This window comes from Pelodiscus sinensis, chromosome 2 (genome assembly GCF_049634645.1).
Source record: "Pelodiscus sinensis isolate JC-2024 chromosome 2, ASM4963464v1, whole genome shotgun sequence".
NCBI classification, from domain to species: Eukaryota; Metazoa; Chordata; order Testudines; family Trionychidae; genus Pelodiscus; species Pelodiscus sinensis.
Genome location: NC_134712.1, coordinates 96,622,490 through 96,646,927, shown reverse-complemented (window position 1 = coordinate 96,646,927; position 24,438 = coordinate 96,622,490). Strand labels below are relative to the sequence as shown.

Here is a 24,438-nt window from a genome sequence, read left to right as displayed (position 1 = left end):
CACTGGCAACAGAAGTGAATTCATAGCAGCAGCGAAACAAAGACAGATCTGAGTTATACTGTAATTCACTGTAGGAGATTTATGAATATTATTTTCCTGTAAAATTCAGCATTTTTCGCTTTACTACTTGTAACGTGTAAGTGGCATAAAACTGTGTACCTAGCAGGATTTCCTATCACAATGAGTAACAAACATCAGTGCTGGGACTGAATTACATACACATGTGGTTATACAGTATGCATAAATTGTGCCTTTATGTTTAACTTGTCTAATCAGCTCACCATATCAAAACTTAATAAGTAGCTGCTTCTCATTTAAAGGTCTAGTAAAACTGCAATTACTATGGCTGTAAGATGCCTTGTTTCGAAAAGTACATTAAATAGTTTTATAGGTATGGTTAGAAGTACTTGTGTAGTTGTTTTTATGAAAGTGAATGACTTCATTAATAATGGGAGTCGGAGATAGAAATATAAGTTGGGAGCTGGGAGAAGTTCTTCCTTTTAATCCCTTTTTTATACACTATCTTTAAAGTGTTAGTGACTCCTGTCTCCTCTCAAGACTCCAGGCATAACTGAGGCCAGGATAATGCACCTTGTGGTTCTTTTTTGTAAGGTTCTGTGTTGTAAAACTGCATTAGCATTCTGGATGGAACCAAAGGGCCTCATCATAATTTCAAACTGCTTTTCATCAATGAAACTGCGTTAACTTCAGTAGAGTCATTGGAGATGTACACCAGTGTACAGGTAATTCAATCCAGATGCAGGATCTGCAGGCTCTTTTATAGAGTGAGTCTATATGAAAAAAGTCTTCATGAGCCTCAAAAACTAATAAGCTATGCATCAAACCAAAATAACTGAGAAGCATGTGTCCGATTCACAGATATGCTAATTTCAGGACACTCGGATGCCTGCAGAGGGTCCAGTACAGCATATGATTGATATCTCAAACACCATGAGATTCTTTTCATGACCTTCAATGGGTTTTGGAGACATCTCCCATTTTCTTCTGTATGATTTTGGAAAGTGGCTTCATGTCCTACTTAGGAATGCTGTTCCCAATTCACCTTCTTTTCAAGGACAATTTACAGAGGTCCTATTGCAAGGATTTAGACCAAAGAATAAGCCCTCCTCTCTTTCAATATGGGTCGAAAGGAAACTATCATTTAATCTTGGTAAGTTAAATTAGACTTCTCACTATCTGCACAGATATGGTTGGCAAAATCCATACATTTTTTAAAATGTATTTTTTGAAAAAGGAAATCTCAGATTTACTGTAAATGCAGACCAGGGAGGAAATAGCAGATGGGCAATGTTTAAGTTACAAACCTAAAGGAAGCTTTTTCATAGAAAACTCTTAAACTGCAGCTCTTAAAATAAAGAAAGATTTTCTGTTTTCCACAGTGACTCACTATACCTTTTATTTAGACAGTTGGTAAAACACCACATCACATATTTCACTATTTTTTTTCAGTCGGCTGCAGTTTAAAACGATGTTGTTTTTCCTTTTAAAGGGAAGCAAGAATCTACTGTAAGGCATTTTGCCTTTTATTATTTATTGGAACTCCAAATGTGTTTTGGAATGTTTAATATTCCCATTCAGACCCACAGCACAGCACCCTCTGGTGCACATATTAAGGAGAAGGATTAGAACTATTATGGGGACTTTGTTCATTTTCTGGTCGACATTTTGCAGAGATAAATTTTAACACTCATTCAGAAATACAACAAAAACATAATGATTAGAAATAGATCATCTTACCCTTCAAGCAATGTTTATTCACGTTCTTCTTGCCGGATTTCTAGTTAACTTATTTGCAGAGTAGGAAGACTTCTTTTCCACATAACTGATTGATAATGATTATGTGTCTGCAATAAGACAGCTAGTTGCATAGCAAGAGCCAGTATTCTCCCAGAGGGCCCAAAGCTGTGAGGTACTCCAACAAAAGCCAGTGGCAGCTGAGAACACTCAACACTTTGCAGGCAGTGCTCAGGACCCCGCAGGATGGGGCTCCTGTAGAACGTTGCATAGTTTGGCCTGTACAATGTTGAAAAAGCTCAGAGATTAAGGTACCCTAAACAGTCTCCACTCTGTATGTCTAAGCACAGCCCTGCTTAATGGCCTAGAAGTTTTACCACTTAAGACTTGAGTTTTGGTTTTGTAAAATATAACCCATTATCCACTTTGTGTACCTTTTTCTCAAGGGTTCAGATAGCTGCACTTCATGCTCTTCAACTTTTAGCATTCAATTCTACCTTTAAATACTTGCACACAATAAACAAGAAGCTTTACGTTAATATCTGAGGGGGAAAAATCTGGCTCTTTGTCATTTGCTAGAGTAGCCTATCTTGCCTGGATAGGTAACTTTAATTAGCGCTGATAGGAATGACACAAGATCAATGAGAGGAGAACAAACTCTTAGGGCAGAAAAATAATCATAAATACAAAATGATATTTATATATCAACATTCAACCAGGGCTTGAAGTGTTCTCATCTGATGGTTGAGAGATATTAAAAAATCCTCACCCATGGCAAAAATAAACAGTCACATTTATGAAAGGAAATATGTTTTGCCTTCATCTCACTCAAGTCATTGTCATAGCAAGAGAGTCATTTTGATGTGAAAACAGCAAATTTCCATCAAGGATAAATCCAGGAAAACTGATGATATTCCTCAAAGTCTCGAGACCTCTGTCTTCGGCTACGTCTAGACTACAAGCCTCTTTCAAAGAGGCTTTTTAGAAAGATACTTTCAAAAAAGCCTCTTTTGAAAAAGAGTGTCTAGACTACAACCATGTAGAATAGTGATGGAGATGTAGCCGTGTTTGTCTGGTCTAGCTGAAACAAAAGACAGAACTATGTAGCACTTTAAAGACTAGCAAGATGGTTTATTAGGTGATGAGCTTTCGTGGGCCAGACCCACTTCCTCAGATCAATATGTGGAAGAAAATCGGCACAACCATATATACCAAAGTGATACAATAAAAAAAAAATTAACGCATGTGAAATTGACAAATCAAATTTTAGAACAGAGAGCGGGTGAGGGGGGAAGGTTAGTTTCTGCGAGATAATGACATACGGCTGATAATAAGGGAAGTTTCTGTGAGGTAATGACATTAGGGGTGATAATTGGGGAAGCTATCTTTGTAATGGGTGAGATAGAGTTTTTGTTTAAACCCCATACGTAAAGTGTCAAATTTAAGCATGAATGACAATTCTGAAGCTTCTCATTGAAGTCTGGAGTTAAAGTCTCTTTGAAGCAATATGCATGTTTTAAGGTCATTGAGGGAATGGTCAGTCTGGCTGAAATGGCAAGCAACAGCTTTCTCTCTGTGAGAGAGTCTTATGTTTGTTTTGTATGCATTGATTCTTTGGCAAAGTGTCTGAGACGTTTGTCCAATGTACATAGCAGACGGACACTTTAGGCACATGATGGCATAAATTATATTTCTGGATGAACAGGAATATGTGTTCTTGATCTTGTAACTGGCCTGGTTAGGTCCAATAATGGTGTCAGCAGAGTAAATATGTGGACAAAGCTGGCACCAGGGTTTGTTGCAAGGGAAAGTTCCTTGGTTTTAGTGTGGTAAGTCCTGTGGTTGTTGGTAAGAATCATCTTGAGATTAGATGGTTGTTTATAGGAGACTATGGGTCTGTCTCCCAGAGCCTCTCAGAGTGTAGTATCCTGTTCCAGCATAGGTTGTAGTTTATTGATAATGCGTTGGACGGGTTTAAGTTGGGGGCTATAGGTGATGACAAGTGATGTTCTATTGTTGGTTTTCCTTGGTCTGTCTTGAAGTAGATGGTTTCTGGGTATTCGTCTGGCTCTTTCAATTTGTTTTTTTATTTCTCCGGGTGGGTAATTGAGGTTTATAAATGCTTGGTAGAGATCCTGAAGTTTCTGGTCTCTGTCAGTGGGATTAGAGCAAATGCAATTGTATCTAAGGGCTTGGCTATAGACGATGGATCGTATGGTGTGTCCTGGATGGGAGCTGGAGGCATGTAGGTAACTGTAGGAGTCAGTGGGTTTTCTGTAGAGAGTGGTGTCTAATTTTCCATTGGTGATTCGTACTGTGGTGTCCAGGAAATGGATCTCTCATGTAGAATGGTCCAGGCTGAGATTGATGGTGGGGTGTAGGTTGTTAAAATTTCTGTGGAATGTCTCCAGTGTTTCATGGCCATGCGTCCAGATCATAAAGATGTCATCGATGTAGCATAAGTAGAGAAGGGGTAAAAGGGGACGAGATCTGAGGAAACGTTGTTCTAAGTCATCCATAAAGATGTTAGCGTACTGTGGGGCCATGCGGGTACCCATGGCTGTGCCGCTGATCTGGAGGTATAAGTTGCCCCCAAATTGGAAATAATTGTGGGTGAGAACAAAGTTACACTGGTCTGCTACCAGATTGGCAGTGGTATCCTTTGGGATAGTGTTTCTAATTGCTTGTAATTCATGTGGGATTTTGGTGTAGAGAGCTTCTGCATCCATGGTAGCAAGGATGGCGTTATCGGGGAGGTTATCGATGTTTTGTAGTTTTCTCAGGAAGTCAGTAGTATCTTGAAGATAGCTGGGAGTGTTGGTTGCGTAGGGTTTGAGAAGAGAGTCTACATAGCTGGATAATCCAGTAGTGAGTGTGCCGATACCTGAGATGATGGAGTGTCCGAGATGTCCAGGTTTATGGATTTTTGGGAAGCAGATAGAAAAATCCTGGTCGGGGTTCTGAAGGTGTGTCTGTGTGGATTTGGTTGAGTAGAGGTAGGGAGTTTTTTAAGGAAACAGAGTAGTTTCTTTTGGTATTCTGAAGTAGGATCAGAGGAGAGAGGTTTGTAAAATGTGGTGTTGGAGAGTTGTCTAGTTGCCTCCTGGTCATAGTCGGATTTATTCAAAATGACCACAGCACCCCCTTCATTAGCTGGTTTGATTTTGAAAAAAGGACACTTTTTTTAAAAAAAAACCCTGTAGTCTAGACACACCCTGGATGTTGAAAATCCATGTTCATTGGAAGAAACAAAATACATAATGTGTCCAGTTTTATGAGGAACTTGAATATTTGTGGTGCTAACATCTGTGTTGGCCTTTCAATTTACTTGACCCAGTGCAAGAGCAGGGAGGAATTGGACCAGCCCAGTAGTTATGAGCCTCAATAAGTTCCCAACTATGCATTGTCTTCACCAATTTTATATGGGGGGGCTCTTCAAAGAAAGAAATCTGTGTTGATTCCTAAAAGTAGCACTTCTAAGAGCCAGTGCTTTTGGGAATTATTGTTAGTGACATCTCCAGCTGTTCTGCATTTCCCATCATGCTTCTACCTCATTTCCAAATTTTGACCATTCCTATTCAAGGACAGCTCTGGAAGTTACATTGACTGGAAGAGTTGACAAGTAGCTCTCAAAATGCAGTCAATTTACAGGTGTCCAAAACTTTCCTGTGTTTTCTGATCCACAAATTGTGCAAATCATATTATTTTTCAATAATTTTAAGAAAGATATGCAGGGCCACTGACAGCCTCCGTGGACTCCTGGGCAAAGTGGGGGAGTGGGGTTCAGCACCATACTCCTGGAAGGAGCCTGAAGCTATGCACAAAGTAGCTAAAAGATACACATTTTGCTTTCCTGGACTATGTAGCTTAATTAGCCCTGAGTGAGAAAATCCTCTAATCTTTACATAGCAGAAGCAGCAGCATTCCATTAGGGCACATGAAGCTTTCTAGCAGGCTAGATTCTGCTCCCACACTGGTTTTACACCAGTCTAATCCCAATGATTTCAGTGGAGTTGATTCAGATTTAGCCCAGTGAAAACAGAATTAGGCACAAGAAATGGGAATTAATATGCCAATAGGATTGGTGCAGCTGACCATGCTGTTTCCTAAGCAGTTTCTAAATGCTGAATTCCTCAAACCAGCACTCTGCAATGTGGAAGTGGGTTTGGATAGTATTGCAAAGGAAATTGCATGTTTGTTTCAGATTCTTAAGAATAATTAGTCTTCTCTTCAGCATGCTTGGAGGTTTTGGAGTGGTTCTTTGGACAATGGCTATGGTGGTTGTTTTTTGTTTTGTTTTGTTTTGTTTTTTAATAATTTCTTTTCCCTCTGGAGAACCCTAGGAACTGATCATCTCTATTTTCCTTAGGGCAAAATTTTCCATTTCAAACTGCAGACCTCTTATCTGCAGTATGGATTTCTATCACATTTTCTGCAATCCTTCTGTGTGGAGAACTCCCACTGTCATCAATGAAGTCTTGCACACAGAATAAGTGTAGCCTATCCAACAGAGCTCAACAGCGGAGATAAACAATGCACCGTACAGGGGAAAACTCAGCTGCTGTACTTTCTAGCAGGTACCAACTCACTCCAGATACCACTGTGATAGGTCAGGGATAAGAGCTTAAACATAACAAAAGAAAGTAAGCAGAGGAGTTTTTTGCCTATATATAACTTGAACTCTATGAACTGATGCAGTTTGTCTGCTCTTATGGGTACTTAGAAGAGCCTAAGTCATTTAATTATTTCTATATTTCTGTAACTCCTACTTATCCCAAAGGGCTTTGCAAACAATATTCAGGGATCACAAGATCAGTACTTTGTGAAAAATCAGGAAAGTTCAGGGGTTTTAAGTCATGTGCCTAAAATTTCTATCGCTAAAATTAGTAGTTAGTTTTGAAAATCTTCTGCATATTTTTTGCGGGCTCATCTGTTGCAGACAGGTTTGATAGTTCATACCAGTGTGATTAAAAGTAACATCTGCCATGAAAGGCTATGGTCTGTTCTAGTCTATTCTAGATAACTCAGATCTGGTATTTATAGGATGTTTTCCGCTTTCCTTTTCTTTTCCTTTTCAGTGCATGTGGAGTGCAGCCTTCTCTCAGTAACTCAAAATTCAGAGTTCACCATCAACCAGTTGTAGTTTGTACATGGTAACAATCTGGAATTATCTGCAATGGAGCTCCTTTAGATGCCAGCTACCTGTAAGTGGGATCCAATACCTACAGTGCATTTGCAAAATGTCCTCTCTTAACTCCCCAGCCCAGCACATGTGCCTCTGTCCTAAAGGGGACAAAAGAAGTAGGGTTGGGGTCAGAAGAGAGAAGATCCTGATGCCAACAGCTGTCAGTTGCCATTATAAATTATGACAGAGTACGTCTGTGGAGAATTTTCTCTCTTAACAAACAGAGTGCTTTGCCTCAGTTGTGCCAAGAGCTATTCATTTTACATTGCTATGGCATAAACTCTCAAGATCTTAATATGTTGTGTCAGAAAAATGAGACTTATTTCATATTTCTAGCACAGAGCAAGTGGCGTTGGTGAGACAGAGGCAGAGGGCGAGGAGTGAGATACTATTATCAGAAGCTCTGTTGGAAAAAAAAATGGGCCTTTTCCCCCATACAAAAGTGGCAGAGAGCTCTGTACTGAGTAAAGAGCCTTTGTCACTCACTGGAAACCTGTCACCTTACACTGTGATACTGCAGGGGCCTGCATGACAGGTCAGGCCTAATGAGAAGAATGACAATGTGGATGCTGCAGGGAGGAAGGCACAGCGAAGCAGCTTTTGTTTCCTTTAGGGAAATCCTTTCATGGTAAGAGTTTCCGCACTTTCATGCAGTTGTTATACAGAACTGATATTTGAGAGATTAGAGTGGGGAATGCCAGCACACTACACGCAGCTCCTCCAGCATGCAGATGAGGAAGGTGTGAGGCTGGGAGGACTTGAGCCACAGACAACAGGTTCCAAATACAAATGAAATGTGCAACTTCCTAGAAAAGCAAAGATCATGACTTTTTAGCCTGTGCTACGTTCCACCAGACATTTTCCTGACAGTAAGCGTGATCTTTATTGCACAGTGTATATGTACGCAGAGCCAGGAATCATGGGCAAAATGCCCCTTTGGGTCTCCTGTAGCTTGCCATTAGCTCGCATAAGTTTTCAGGGTGACACTTCGCTATACCCTTACTATCCGCTACATGCCCAACGTGCAGCAGCAGAACCCTTCTGTGGCTGCCGCTCCAATCTATAATCCCCAGCCCAGCAGGACACTCCATATACGGTGTTAGTTTGTCTGACTCAACCATTTACAGATCTGCCTTGGCATAAAAATTTGCTCCCTCCAGAATGCACAGTCCTCATTGCATAGCCTATGTGCCTATAGCCTTGTCCAGCTACCACCCATGGGAGAGGGCAAAGAGGTATAACTAGTGTGGGAACCCCACGAAGATGTGAATTACACCCTAAGTGACAAAGTGCAAGTCGCTCAATACAAAGCAAAACAGATTTACTTGCCTCACTACAGGTTGTACCTCCTTAAATTGGGACTCTCTGGTCCAACAGCATCCATGATCCAGCAGCGACTCAGTCGGGAGCCCTATGTCAGGGGAGTGAGTGGCACGGCAGGTAGCTCTGGCTTCAGCTCTGGAGCTCTGATGGAAGCTAAAGAGCCTAGGGGGGCTGGGGCCAGACTGAAGCATGGGCCATGAAGGCAGGGACTTCCCCTGGTCTGGCAAATCCCCTCACTTGGGACCAGTCGGGTCCCAAGGGTGCTGTACTAAACTGGCCAATCACAGAGCTCTATATTTAGTCAGCCAAATTCAAGACAAGATAACTGCACTATGTAGCTTCCTACTGTTTCTAGTTTTTCAGATAACACTTTGACTCTTTCGGTATTTGCCGCTCATAGAAAGAAACATGAAAGCTCTTCATGAAAATGAACATAATGCCAGGTGCTTCACAACAAGAAGTTATGGATTTTGAATCTGCAAACATTTTTTGCAGTGACATAGCTGTAAAAGAAAAAGCAATTTACTCTCTCTGGTTTTTATTATATGTAATCTCAGAAAGCTATCAAAAGGTATACACCCACCACATGGAATACAGAAAAATATTTGTACTCTTATCAGACTCAGGCCTTTTACGAGTAGACCCTGGGTTATCCATCCCAGAGCAGTGCTTGGATTTGGCATTCAAACTCGATGTACAAATATAGACTTTGGCCCCCCTCTGCCTTTCCTGGTCTCTTAAAAAGTTTTTGCCCATAGTATCAGACTGTTGCATGATAAACAGTGCTCTGAGGTTAGGTGCTGACCATATATGGGGCTTTTTTGCAGTCATAAATTTACTCTTTATTTTCATACAGTGCAGCTTTGTTGGGCTGGCAGTAACGTGTCTGAAGGGGGCCCTTGTGCAGCACGCTTTGATATTTATTTTCCTGGGGAGCCAAACATACGCTATTAAGTCTTTGATAGACACTAAAGGCACGCTTTCCACCTTTTAGTCTGAATGTACCATGTGAGGAAAGTTGGTTTGGTAACACTATTATGCCGAGTGATTTCTTTTTGTTTCATTGAAGGCTGTGATTCTCTCTTCAATGCCTCATTATGTGATATTTAGGGAACTGGGTCAAGGACAAAGGGACAGAGCTCTTTTAAGTTTTGGACTTCACTTTCAAAAGAGCAGGAGAGACACAGAGAGACATGCCTTGGCATTACAGACCTGTGATTACCATCCTGGGGATCTAGGCTGATTCAGGAAAATAATTAAGTGTGAACTTAATGTTAAGCATTTGCCTCAGTTCCATGGCCTGTAAATTAAGCACGTGCCAAACTATTTTCCTGATTCAGGGCCGTAATGAAATGATCTTAGCATTTGGGGTTCAATCCTTTGAAACCCTAGTGACCTCAATGTTAATTGACTTCAGGGCAACTTAAGGGCATTCATTATTTCACAGATGGGCCAAGCATCTTGCAGGGTCGAGCCTCTGCCAAAAGCTGAACTTGTAACTCCAGCAATCAAGTGCCCCTATGTGCTAGCTCTGCATACTAACCTGAAAAATTAAGAAGCTGCAGGGAGTAGCTGAGTTAGTCTGTACAGGATAAACTTAAAAAAAGAACCAATAGTCTGGTAGCACTTTATAGACTAACAAAACAGCAGATAGTATCATGAGCTTTCGTGGGCACAGCCCACTTCTTCAGATGACCAGCCGCGGGATATATAGATTGTAATAGGTTTTTCCATCTGAAGAAGTGGGCTGTGCCCACAAAAGCTCATTATAGCATCTACATATTTTGTTAGTCTATAAAGTGCTACCAGACTATTGGTTCTTTTTTTAAGTTTATCCTGAAAAATTAAGTTTGTTCCTTCAAAGTCAATGGCGGGTTATACACTCAAGCTAACTAAGGATATGTCTACACTACCCTCCTAGTTCGAACTAGGAGGGTAATGTATGCATACCACACTTGCTAATGAAGCCCGGGATTTGAATTTCCCGGGCTTCATTAGCATAAGCGGGGAGCCGCCATTTTTAAATCCCCGCTGCTTCGAACCCCGTGCAGCGCAGCTACATGGGGCTTGAACTAGGTAGTTCGGACTAGGGTGCCTATTCCGAACTACCGGTACACCTCATTTCACGAGGAGTAACGGTAGTTCGGAATAGGAACCTAGTCCGAACTACCTAGTTCGAGCCCCGTGTAGCCGCGCTGCACGGGGTTCGAAGCAGCGGGGATTTAAAAATGGCGGCTCCCCGCTTATGCTAATGAAGCCCGGGAAATTCAAATCCCGGGCTTCATTAGCAAGTGCGGTATGCATACATTACCCCGCTAGTTCGAACTAGCGGGGTAGTGTAGACATACCCTAATTAGCCCAAGTTCATTTAAGATATTTACTAAAGAAGGATCCAAACCAAAAGCCCAGATATGAACATTCCTGAGTTTAGGCAAGATTCAGAACCAGAATCATCCCCAGTCCTTAAAGATATTTAGATACCAAACATCCATGAAAATCTTCCAGGTTTGGGCCTATTTCTACAACAGTAGAAACCAGGCCCAGGATCCAAACACTTCTCGAGTTTGGAAAAATTGCAATTTAGCTCTGAATTCTGTTGCTTGAGCCCATTTCTACTTATTGCTAAAATTGGTGCTTGGACTAAATCAAATCCATCATCACAGATGCAAAGGACCCATGGATTTGAAGATCAGCACTTTCTACATGGCAGCATCATATCACTGCATTATATACTCGACAGAGGTTATAGTCACCCTTTCAGACAATAAATTCATGACACATATTTCAAAAGATTGGCAGGTCTAACAGAATGGAACTCCATATATGAACTATCCATCTTTTGCTCTCACAGAAGTTTTCTGCAGTGCTTGTGACAGAGAGGGGTGGGAGAAACTCAAATGAAAAACTTTTTTAATAATAATATGCATTAGGTTAATTAAACAGAGGAATGCCAACACATATGAAAGTCATCTTTTATAATAAGCATCATAAAGTAGCTTCTCATTGGTGAAAGAAGCACAAAAGCAGACACGAGACACCAATGGAAGGAGTGGTTATTAAAAATCGGTGTAGAAATGATAGTTAATAGTGTGCTTTTCTTTTTCTCCCCACTGATTAAATAATTTGTATCAGAATACTTTTGTAAGTTGTCTCTCTCAAACTGGAGTTCTTTTATATAATTTTTTCTTTCTAATTAGCTAGGTACAAAAACCAAATAGACCCGTAAAATACCATACTCAAGGTGTAGCCGGCCAAAGTAAGTCTAAGGTCTGACACTGGGTTCCCAAGGTACAAAGGACGCCACACAGGTATCTGTCAAGCATAAACAGTTTATTTCTTGACAGCTAACAGCTGTGCCCCATAGATGGAAGAACAATATAACAAAGAAGCGGCATATCTTACATCTCTTCTGCAAGCCTGGGACCCCGGGTAGGCTGCGGACGAAGTGGGAGGTTGTCTCAGTTTCCGAGGCACTGGCATTCACAGCCCATCGGCGAAGTCCAATTTGCTAGGCTCTGAGGCAGTCTTAAATACAGTTTTCCTGCCCTGTTTGGCAGTTTGGAAATTTCCAAGGCTTACTCATTAGTGCTGATGTAGAGCTTAGCTGTTAGTTATCTATCTGGTTCTGATCTGGTTCTTCTTGTCCTATGGCCCTGTTTACGTGATCAGTACTTTAGGATAAACAGAGTTGTTTATGTGTTCTTGTCCTTTAACCTTATCTTATACTTGTTCTTGCTATACTGGCAACAATGCTTACCTTAAATGGCATATGTTCCCAAAGACTTGCTTCTGGCTCATCAGATATAGGGGAAAGGGAAAGGGGGGAAAGATTGCAGGCCACACCATCCCTAAGCTATCATGTACAAAGTTCTTCCGCAATTGACTACTACACAAGGGGAGGTGACATTTTATTGGGCTCCCACCTTAGTCCTAGTTCACAATAGGCCTGTCGCTGGACTGGGCCCTACTGAAAACATAACTTCCATTATTTAAGAGTTAAATGGAAAAATCAAAGAGAAAACCGGAAAATATTCCTTTCAAACCCGGTGTTGTTTGAACCACCATCATCAGCATATTAAGAAGAGCAGTAGAAAATTAATATGGTGGTGTTGGAGCAGACCTGTGACTGAGTACTAATGGCAAGAGTTCAGGTATAAATACATATGTCTGGTCTATGTAGTCTATCAGATAAGAGTGCACTTTCAAGACAGTGTTCTTATCTGGGAGGATGTACCAGAAACAAATCTACTGATTCAGACCACTTCTATTTCTTTTAGGGCACGTCTACACAGTAGCGCTAAACTAGAAATAAGCTATGCAACTTGAGCCACGCTAATTTTGTCACTTTTGTCACTATTTACACAGCAGTTATTTCGCGCTAGAGCACTCTTCCCCCGACTTCCCTTACTCCTCATACAATGAGGGTTACAGGAGTTGGAGTAAGCAGCCCTCCAGCTCGACTTTATGTCAAAATAACTGCTTGTGTGTAGATGCAGACTATGTTATTTCGGGATAATGTCAGTTATTCTGAAATTATGCTGCTTTGTAGACATAGCCTTAGGCACCTAGGCCTTGTAGTCTTTTTTGAAAAGTCCAGCCTCATTTGTTACGGATCAGGGGACAAAACTGTTAGCAGATTTGTAATTAGAAGAGCTGTCATGTGAGTAAAAAAATTAAGCCCTTAGTTGATCAAACTCTTAGGAGCATTAAGGGCCCAGTCATACAATGTGCTAAAGTAATCTTGGCTCCACCTCACAGCACTGAGCCCTCAGTGAACCTCCGAGCAATACCACAGATATAATTTTCTGATCCAGATTTTGAATCTCCCAGTGCCTCGGGGCATCTAGATCGGAAGACTGGGTGATAAGGAGTAGCTGCAAAACTTGGATTGAGATTCAGAGTCCAACCCCTACATGCCACAATTCAGAGAATCAGTGAAGTTGGCTGAGGACCATCTCAAATCAATACTCTGAAAATTAAACATTCCCTCCATGGTCTCTCTTTCAGTGCATTTAGAGAGCAGTGTGGTTTGACAGTTAAAGCAAAATGAGATTGTGTCACAACACTGGGGAGCCAGGAGCAATGGTTGTCTAGTAATTTGGAAACAATTTCAGACAAAAAGATTAAACCAGCCCCTAATAAATTACCCACCAACTGTACTGTAACTCTGTTGTTTTATGGAGCGGTTTTGACAACAACATACAAACCATGGGAGTAAAACTCAGTGGTTTGTACATGTCACCAGAACCCCAAGAGAAAAATGCAGCTTTTATAATATGTACAATTTGGGTGTAGTTTATTATTTATAATACTTGGGTACCAACAAAAAAGCAGATACCAAATGCAAGTTTTTAATTCCTTAGTAAGTTGACATCACTTACTGTCTTTCTCAATGAATTTTTATTTGTTTGATCTTCTATAAATTTTTCTCTTTGTTCTTCAGCTAGAATAGCAAATCTAGCTAGTTCTGAAGGCATTTTGCTTCAATACAGTAACTGAACCCCCTTTAAAAATTTAGAAGTTTAAGTGTGACACCATGTCCTATAACAAAATATTTGTATCATTACAGGACATACTATTACCCTGTAATGTACCAATCTGTAAAGTTTGTGATTTATAAGACTGTGTCAGCTAATTTGTGCATTTTAGGAAGCAATGTGTAAACAGTTCACAGGAGACAAGAAAACATAGTTCTGCTCTTGGCTCTGACTCACTAGGTGACTTTGAGCTTGCAAAATTTTGACATTTCCAATCATTTCCAGAAACTCAGTGTTTGGGAGTTTAACATGAAATACTTAGATCAGGTACCTAAATATGGATTTAGGTCCCTAACTTCAGGCAGTCAGTTTTGTAACTATTGACTATTAGCTCTTTCCTCCCCTTTCCCCTACCACTCTACAATTCTCATCTGTTTTTGAAAGTAAAGCTACCTGTTAGTCTTGTCTTTTCATAGTACTGTACTTCATAGCTAGGCTGAATTTTAACATTCTCTTTCCTCTGAAGAGGCATGCACCACAGATAACTCTTTGGATTTAATTTTATTAACAGAAAAGATAAAAGCCTGATTCTAGGAGGTTCTAAGCACCTTCAGCCAGGACACATGAGGGCCTATGTACCTCACAAGAGTCCTAGATCTTGCATTTCCCCAAATGCTGCCATCTGCATAGCAAACGCTGCAGCAAGATGTCCCAAGCAGCTGACAGTTGGATTTTAAAACTCAGTATTTTGTGAAGGGATCTATTTTCTTGCAAATCTAAACGACATTTATTTTTTATTGTTTCCAGTTGTTACACGATTCTCATTAGAGTTCAGCACTGACGTCAGCAATAAACAATAATAGGATTGTGAACCATTGCTCTTTCCAATAAAATTATGTTTCTTCTCTGCATTATAAATCTAATAGCTATTACATCAACAGCCATAAATATATATCACTGCTTACCTTTTTAATATATACAGGGCATTACATGCCCCAACAGAAAATAATCAGATTTATTTTAGCCACAGATATTATTAGATCATGAATGGCTAATAAACAAAACTAAAAGTTATAATGAATGGCTAATCTTTATATTATTTTCTGTTTTCGATGAGGCGGTGGCTTTTACCTGTGTCCCCCTTCCCCTGTGTAGCAGCAGCCACTAATCACTAACTTGTTCCGGATATTTCTCTAGGAATTATTGTACATTGTACACTTTAAACTCCTAATGGTTAGGGAAATTTCTTAGGTAGTACAAAACCTGTTCCCTCCACTCACAATCACAACCTGTATAATAGATGTCATCTTCCAAAGTTTTGGTATATCATATTGGGCTGTCATGTTGCCAAAATTCACAGTAAGCAAATGTTTATAATAATGACCACATTGTAAAGCTAACTATTTCATATACTGTATTCATTTGTATATATTGGGCCAGGTATTTTGACACCATATATGAATGCCCAGTATGCCCAGGCCTGTTAACCAGAGTTCTAGGCACCTTCATTGATTATGCACCTTCATTTTTAGTATGTTTTCTAGCACAAAGTAATGATTGAAACATCAGCAAAGAACTCTATGTTTTCATCTGACAAAGAAGGAGCTTTCTAAAGCAGGGGTTCTCAAAGTAAGGTCCACGGACCACTAATGGTCTATGACCATCTTCAGGTGGGCCACAGGCTCGGGGCTTGTCCCACTACTGCAACGGGGAGGCAGCGCTGGCGCTCCAGCCCTGCCCCCATCTCCGAGGTTGGAGCCCCAGTGCGGGCCTCCCTCTGTAAGGGTGGGGGCTAGGCAGACTGGGGGAATGGTAGCACAGGAAACTGCTCATCTGGAGGCTTTCCCCATTGCTCACATTGGCTGCAATCATGGCCAATGGGAGCAGGGGGTGGGGCGGGACATGGAGCCAGCTAAGCACCTCCCATCCTCCTCATGTCCAGACCCCACATCCCCATCCCTCTTGTGCACTTCCCTCCGACTGGGACTCTGTATCCCCAGCCCGCTTCTCTACCCAACCTCCCTTCCAGCCAGACCTCCCCACTTCTAGTCCACTCCTGCACCCTCCCTCCTGGCCATCCTCCCCAGCCTCCTCCTGCACTCTCCCTCCCAGCAAGACCCCCATCCCCATCTGACCCCATTTTGTCATCATGGGTGGTTGGCTGTCTGTCTGTGGAAAGGTCTGTGTTGAGCAGGGTGGGCCATGGGCCAAAAAGTTTGAGAACCACTACTCTAAAAAATGAAACATGAACTCATGGCCTGATCAAGGAACATAGAAGCAAGAAATCCAGAACCTGCTTTGCACCCTTACACGTAGGCTACGTCTAGACTGCAAGCCTCTTTTGAAAAAGAGCATCTAGACTACAACCAGTACTTTCGAAAAATCAAGTCACTTTTTCGAAAGAGAACACCCAGGCAGTCTGGATGTTCTCTTTCGAAAACGCACAGATTGCATTACATTGCGCCTTTTCTCGAAAGAGCACTTTCGAAAAAAGGCGTTCATCCTCATAAAACAAGGTTTTCCGCGGTCGGAAAAACTGCCACATTCTTTCAATTTACTTTCGAAAGAACGCGGCAGCAGTCTAGACGCAGGGGACGTTTTTTTCGAAAAAAGGCCACTTTTTTCGAAAAAACCCTGTAATCTAGACACACCCCTAGTGAGTCTCAGGAATAGGCTGTAAAGCTGCCATAAAATGGCAACTGAAGATTCACCCAGCATGGAAACTTTTCATGTGGCCCAGGACTAGAATAGCCAGCTCCCCTTCGCCCATTCCGAGAACCACTCCTTGACTCCCTCATAAGAGGAGTGTTATGCAAGGATTGCAGCTGTGGCATAACCAGAAAATGTTGTGCTCCAGCAATCCTCTGGGTCAGTGTCTCTGAATGACTGTTCTATGGAATGACATGGGATCTCCATAATCTCTGCGATAGAGTTTAAAGTGGCGGCAAGCCAATCTCTGGTATCAGAAATGTTGGCCAACACTACTTTTGGGGAACTGTAAAAAATTAGAGCAGCCTGTGACACTACTCAATCACACTGGGGTGGGTGGAGGCGGGGCATAAAGTGGCCCTGAAGCAGAGTTAAGCAGTGGTGCTGCAAAGGATCTAACCTCAGAGCCTTCCAGTTTAAAGAGCACTTTTTAAAATGTTTTTAAACTTGATTTAAAACTTCTGAATTTTAATTCTGGCATGGATATTGACTCTTCTGGGTGGCCCAGGGGAAAGGCCTGGCAACTCTTTGCCTCAGTTTCCCTCACCCAGCAAATCAAGCTAATACCTACGTACCCAGCATTGTAATATGTACAAAGCGCTCCGGGAGTGAACAGTGCTAGGATGCAAATATCAGCACCATGTGTCTGTGACTGTCACTCTGTGTTGCCATCAGTGAGACTTGGGATCGTCCAGGCCTTTCACTCCCCAAGCCGGCACAGGCTGCAAGCAGCATGCCAGCCCTTTATAAAGCTCTGCCAAGAACCCTCCGTCTGCTTAAGGCATGGCCGTGACACACTTTAGTTGGAGTCCCATTTAGCCTTGCCCAGCTGCCTGAGTCACGCTCAAGGGAAAGGGGAGGGAGGAGAAAATGGGATGCTTATCTATAATGTGCGCATGTCTCTGTGTTGTTCATTTAGGGGCAAATACAGCCAGTGCTGTATCTTTCCCCTCCCTCTCAGCCTCCACACAGCCTAACAGCTGGAGTAGCATCCGTGGTGCCTTAAGCAACTCCCCAGGATGGCAGACGTGAGAGAGGCCAGCAGCATCCCTGTAGCAGCTGCTCCTAAAGGCCCTTCCACCACCATATACAGCTGTGTTTGACACTCCCTGGAATTCAAGGGAGCGCACCTCACCTCCAGACTCTCCCCTAACACTGTAGCATTCCCACAGTGTCAGAGGGGGAGGCGGGATATGCCCCTTCCCAAATAGCTGATTTTATCACAACCCTTTCCAGAATAAATGTGCTCAGCAGCACCCTGGGGCAATCCCAGACATGAATAGTGTTATGATCTATGGATTCATGTGTGAGTCTGTATAAATAAGCCAGATTCTTTTCTGTCTTTCTCAACACTGACTAATGACTTGAATGAAACCTTTAAATGTTTGATTTCAAAGCAGAGGGATTCCCCCTCCCTGTCCCCATCCTCCTATCTGAAAGGGGGAAAAAAGTGATCATGGGAAATGGGAAATGTTGATTTTAATGGAAAAATTGCATTGAGCCTACTCCCCCAGACTAGAAAATCCACAGAGTGAGACTTCAGGCTTGGCACCTGCTCCAGAACCTTCTTGATGAAGCAAAGGTTGTCTTCATTAAGAGCATTAATATTCATGCAGCATGGTAATTTTGACACAGAAAAGGTCTCTGTAACCTTTTCTTGTGTGAGAATTTTTTACTTCTCAAGGAAATTACAGTCCAGCAATGACTTAATTAATGCTGGGTTTCTTCAGCGGATTTTGAAGAGCTGTCAGTTTGGGCTTGCGGTAGCTGTCAAACAGGGAGAAGTCTCTGGCTAGGTAGATTGAAGAGAGGGAAGGGAGACAACCAAGCCCCCAACATAGATCCATGCAGCTGGGAGGAGGGAGAAGGGGAGGGGGGACAATGAATCTCTCCCACGTTGATTTTAATTTAGCAATCTGCTTCCCCCACTACTGGGTCATTTGTTATTGGTATGTAGGACACAGCTTGAATTAATACCCCATTTTTCACTTTTCTTATTTATTCTTTTATTATTCTTATTTGTAATTCCATTTTGCACTCATTTATTTCAGAGGTTAACAATGCCCATATCTTTGTGCAGGGGTCAGAACAAACCCAATTTAAATCGCACGTAGCCTCTATTGCAAACAGTGGAACTAAAGAGAGAAGTATTACGTGTTCTTAAATATATCTATACATATAACTATATAAAAAGCTCCAAAGAAAGGAGATATGCAACTAAGTAGGAACAGGAGCAAACAATATTTTCTATCAAAGCTTATGTTCTTGTCCAACAATGCCATTTGTGTTTGCTTACAGTACATTAGTGCATATAGTATCTCATGCACAAACAGTGGATGTGATCTTTGAAAAAAAGCAGAAACTCCTGAACTCGTAAAGTGATTGTGTGTGTGTGTGTGTGTGTGTGTGTGTGTGCGCGCGCACGCATGCGTGCACACACGTGCATATGTACTATATTGGGAGAACCCTTTAGAATTTGTGCTGTGTAATCTCTCTTCTCTTTTGCATTTTCATCTCCAGACAACTGTGATCTGATATCAGGTCACAAGAATACTTTGTGTGCTGTACTTTCCTGACTCATTCCTGTTTTGTTTGTCCTGTTCCTCTGCAATGTTGTGCAGCAAAGAAGAATTGCAGCACAGCCTTTTATATTCTTACAGGACTCCCTGGGAAGCACAGCACTGCAGTCAGAAGTTTAGGGCATTCTAAAAACTAGAAAACCTAAAAATTCAATTGAAGGAGGAGTTGGAGATCATTCTTCAGTGAAATATATTTAAATGAATTTGCTTGGCTTTACTACAAATATCTTATTTATGACTCACTCACTCCCTCTGACATGAATACATGTAGTTTTAGGTTCCAAGATGTATTAAAATACCTCCTTAGAAATTCAGATTTTTAGGACTGTAAAGGCAGACCTTCCCACAGTCTATGTCAAGAAATACAAGATATTTCAGATTATGCCATAATCTAAATGAAGAAGCAGTGTTATAATACTGTCTTTTGTAAAGGTGAACCCAAAAACGAAAAGGAACATTTAAATTACGTCCTTGAGGTATGAATTTTTAAAGAAAGGAGAACACGTATGATATTCATTTCAGCCAGTCCCAGCCCTTGATTCGTCTTGCTTTCATTGCCAGAGGTGCAAACCCTGTGAGTTCCAGCAAAGTAGATTGTTCCCTGATATAAATGCGGTTGCATTTAACAGCACCAGGTAAGTTTAAAGGGGACTGCAAAGCTAAAGCAAAAATACAGTTAAAGTCAGGAGTGTTTATAGAATACCTGAAGTAACCAAACGGAGAGCACTCAGCACAGAAATAAAACCGCCTCCCCTCCTCTGTTCCTTCTCCCTTCTGGGATAAGCTATTTTGCTAAACATCCTTTTGAATGTCTCATTCTATGACATCATAAGTACTAAGGGTTCCATTACTTGGATACTGCTGAAGTCACAGGAAGGAGAAGTTATGGCAAGCAAGGAAGTGCCAGAGAATTGTACGTATTTAACAGCAACTTGGTGGGTTACTTAATGCTTAGAGCAGATAGGCAGTACGCTCCGGATAACAAGGCCCTGAACTTGGAATCTGGAGACTTGGAGTCTATTCCTAGATCAGCCAGTAGCCTGATGTTACCTTGAGCATGTCACTTCACCTTTTTGTGCTTCAGCCTCCCCATCCATGGGGATATTTATTTCTTTTGTAAAGTACCGAGATCTATAGATGAGAACACACTGTCGCTGAGACAGCTATTGTTATTTTTGTGCTCAGTGCCCTCCACTGCTAGCTTTCCTGGGACATGCAGCACATTTGGGCTTTCACTCTCTTTAATTTACAGAAACTTCACATTGTACCAGCAACTACACTGCATTTTATTCAAGACTTAAGTAATATGAGCGTTCAAATGGACAGGAGTTTGCACATATGGTAACCAGGAGCATAAGGCCAAAGTATTAAGGACTAGAAATGTCTAAAATAAAAGGCACAGGTACTCTCCTTCCACAGGAGGCACAAAATGTTCCTGATTCAAGGCATACCATTGAGAACAAGTCCTGAGCTCCATCTAAACTAGAACACTTTTACCAAGCGCCTAATACGCTATGACTTGTTAGGATAATCTCCTAGAGTGCTATTGCATTAATATTGACACTAAAGCCAACTTAACAACCCTCTCTTTACTTTACCATACTGATGAAAAGAGTTGAGAAAATTTCCCAGAACAAAAGGATATAAACTCAATTTTTTTGGTACCAAAGTGAGTTCTAATAATCCACCAAAGAGAATAGCATTGTAGCCACAAAAGGAATTGTATTTTTAATATAATTACGTAACAAAAGAAATATTGTACATATATTATGCATAATAAAGTGAGTAATTAGACAACACAACATAATGGAGGAGCAGAAATCAAGAATGCAGATAATTCATGGCAGGTGACCAGTTTGAGATGTACAAAAGTCAATTAGAATCCAAGAAATCTAAGTACTGTATGTAAAAGACAGGAATATCTTTTACTCTTCCTTTTTCAAGCTCAGTGGGAGCTGAAAGGAAGCAGGAAAGTCAATCCTGAATTGAAATGTGCCAGTTAGTTTTAATGACACAGACTTCCATGACAAGTTTGATGTATTTTAAATAATGCCAGAATTACCTTACATGGAGTAAATTGATTTTTGAAGATCTCTCTCAGAGGCTGATGCGTTATTGCTTTGTGCGGAAATTTTGCAGGCACTCAAGGGAAATCTCTTCCTAGATGTGCCCACTGCACTCTATATATCAGTAGTAGGTATGGCCCCAAACCTGCTACATCAAGCCTGAGAGTTTCCAGGCTGTTTGTAATGTTCTTATCAGACAAAAAAAAAAAAAAAATCCAGAAAATTCTGCATTTTCTGCCCCATAAGCTGCACCCTGACTTTGGATCAACCCATGGTGATGTGTCTTTATTCCAATACCACCACATTACAAACCCGCATTGTCAACATTGCAAAAATACAGATAAAACCAGGACAAAGGATCACCATTCAAGATCAGTTTGAATGATTATGTGGGCCTCTTGAACCCTACCACGCTCAGCGGTGCCCTAGACCCTGGCATGCTCTACTGCTAGCTGTCTTCAGGAGAGGTGGCAGACGACTGGTAGCCTGACACCTGCCATTCCAGCATGTTCTTCAAAGGGGTTGTCAGTAGCTTTGCTGCCCACCTATATGTCTATAGGTAAGGCTGAAGTTGGAAAGTAGGCCTGCTTCCTTTTCCAGCACTCTTTCTCTCTCTTCACTTCCCTCAGAAAGGGTACGTCTACACTGCATCCCTAGTTCGAACTAGGGATGCAAATGGAGACAATCGAAGTAGTTAATGAAGCGGGGATTTAAATATCCCGCGCTCCATTAACATGATCTCGCCGGCGCGCTAGTTCGAATCACAGCTGATTCGAACCAGGAAGTGCGCACCGGGTCGCGTTAGTTCGGACTAAAGCCCTTAGTCCGAACTAATGTTACTCCTCATTTGGAGTAACTCAATGAGGAGTAACATTAGTTCGGACTAAGGGCTTTAGTCCGAACTAACGCGTCCCGGTGCACACTTCCTGGTTCGAATCAGCTGTGATTCGAACTAGCGCGCCGGCGAGAACATGTTAATGGAGCGCGGGATATTTAAATCCCCACTTCATTAACTACTTCGATTGTCTCCATTTGCATCCCTAGTTCGAACTAGGGATGCAGTGTAGACATACCCAAAGGTTCCTAGCATCTCCCTTGCCACATCTAATATCTCTCCAGCAACATCTCACACACCACGAGGCTTCCTCTTTTGCTTCCTCCTTCCAAGTCCCTCTCATACACACACACCCCATCTCCGCACCCCATCCGTGAGTGTCACTGATTGATGGTCAGATGAAGCAGGGACCCTCTTCCTTCTTGTTCTAGCTTTCCATCCTTGCTGCCCTCTGAGAACAGTCAGTAGAGCTGAGAACAGCAGCAAGGAGGAGTGGGGAGAACACTGGCAGCCCAACAGGAACAGCAGCAAATAAAGCCTAGAGACTTGGAAAAAACCAGTGCATCCCCGGTGTTATTTTCTTTCAGCTCCCAGATGCCTGGGAAAAATCAGTGCCCATGTGGGTAGGGGCTAGGACATGAGGCTATGAATCCTTTGCAAGTATGACAGTAACTGCACATATCACTAGAGTGTATATATAGCCTTCTGATGGTGTCATTATAATGAAAGAGGAGGAGATTTTCAGTGTATTTGTCTATCTCTCATCAAGACTGAATCTCTTCTCATTTCCAAACCCTTTCCCTGGCACCAATACCAAGAAAATGAAGACATCTCCTATCACCAGTGGCCAGGGAATCCTATATTCCCTGCCTCCCCCTTCGCCCTCCCCACACTTGCCACAAGGCCAGTAGCCAGCCCTTATGAAAATATGCTCTAAAATTTAATAGACAATGATCTCTTTTTTAAGAGAGTTTTTTTTTTAAATTCTATAGAAGGTAACTGAGGATTCTGTCCCTGAGTAACTTTCCAATGAATGCATGCACAAATACTCATCCTGTAACCTTTCAAGTAATATTGCCCTCGTGGGATCTAGTTTATTTTTAAAAAAAACACGATGAGAGAAACAGTTCCCTTGGTCCTCACAGTCACAAGCAACACTTTGTTATTGCTGGGCTCTCCCAATGGCCACACAGTTATGTTGACTGTCCTCCACAAAATTTCTTGCTGGTCTTATTGCACTGAGCCTTCTTGAACCTGCTCCCTCTCTTCAAGGAGTTCGATATTTCTTACTCACTCTGAGATGCTGTTCTTCTGCTGTGAGAGAGACCCACATAGGTCTTTCCCACTGTCTAGTGTCTTCTCCACTGTGAGGAAGGCAACCCTTCTGAGCTACATCTGTGCTATAGTCCAGATCGATGCCATGGGATCAATCTACTCATGGTCTGTTTAGGGGGTCTAGTTAAGACCCACCAAATCGACCACAGATCACTCTTCCATCAACCCTATTACTCTACTCCAGACAAGAAGAATAAGGAGAGTTGATGGGAGAGTTTCTGCCATTGACCCCCCGTGGTAACTTGACTTTAGGTACGTCAACTTCAGCTACAGTATTCATATAGCTCGATAGGCATAGCTCAAGTCGACTTTCTGATGTAGTGAGATGTACTCCTAGCATATGTACAGTTCCCAGGCTGCCTGTGAAGGCCCCTTGGGTACATGCCAAAGTTGGGGACTTAACTTTGTGATACCTGCATAGAGTTATATAGGATTATTCTAAAAGCCTGTAGAAGCCATCTCATCCTCTTAAAATCTGTTGGCATTTAGAGAAATTTCTAAAAACTTCTATGGGATTTTCAATAAAGGTGCAGCAGAGCATGGAGCAGTTCTGGTCTCCATATCAGAATCTGCTTGCTCCTTCCTTTCCTAGCTGTAAGAACAGCAGCAGAGGATATCAGTAGTTCAGGTGGAGAGGATAAAGAATTACCAGCAGAGAGTCTTAGACGGGAACAAATTCCAACCTGGCCTCCAGTGTCCCCTGTAAGCTATGCGCTTGTGCATCTGCACAGGAGAGATTCAAATGTCACCCAGCTGATTAGCAGAGCATCCACAGCTAGTTTTTGTTGTTTATAGTGGTTCTGCACATTCTCACATGGCTTGGTGCACGTACATATTATTCTGCACATGGTTGGAAAAAATCCACACACGGATGGAAAAAATTAGAAGGAACATTGCTGGCCTCATATTCCACCAGGCACCTCACTTCCCAAGCCACTGTGCCTCCCTATCGCCATAGGCTACGGATCATTTGATGGCATTGCAGCCATAAAACACAACTGTCTTCCAGCTAGAAGTATGGATGATGCTCTATTTTGCTGAGCAGCATGTTTCATATAAAATAGAATTTCTACTGCTTAGAGGCTCCCACTTTTAGGTCAAGTTCTATACTGAACCCTCATCTCCCACCAAACAGAATCTCAGGAAAGCGATATTCTAGGAGGCCTTGTTTCAC

At 41.9% G+C, this 24,438-nt stretch overlaps 2 long non-coding RNA genes across 2 annotated transcripts in view; one reads left to right on the top strand and one right to left on the bottom strand.

Annotated features, from left to right (window-relative positions):
• The window catches only part of LOC142827139 (uncharacterized), a 37,572-nt gene extending 17,769 nt beyond the window's left edge, over positions 1–19,803 (bottom strand). The window contains exon 1 of the long non-coding RNA XR_012901591.1: positions 19,732–19,803. This is a non-coding gene — a long non-coding RNA (uncharacterized LOC142827139). The remainder of the gene's footprint in view (positions 1–19,731) is intronic.
• Positions 1–24,438, top strand: part of LOC142827140 (uncharacterized) — a 49,506-nt gene that overhangs the window by 8,465 nt on the left and 16,603 nt on the right. The window contains exons 4-5 of the long non-coding RNA XR_012901592.1: positions 6,125–6,332; positions 6,834–6,959. This is a non-coding gene — a long non-coding RNA (uncharacterized LOC142827140). The remainder of the gene's footprint in view (positions 1–6,124; positions 6,333–6,833; positions 6,960–24,438) is intronic.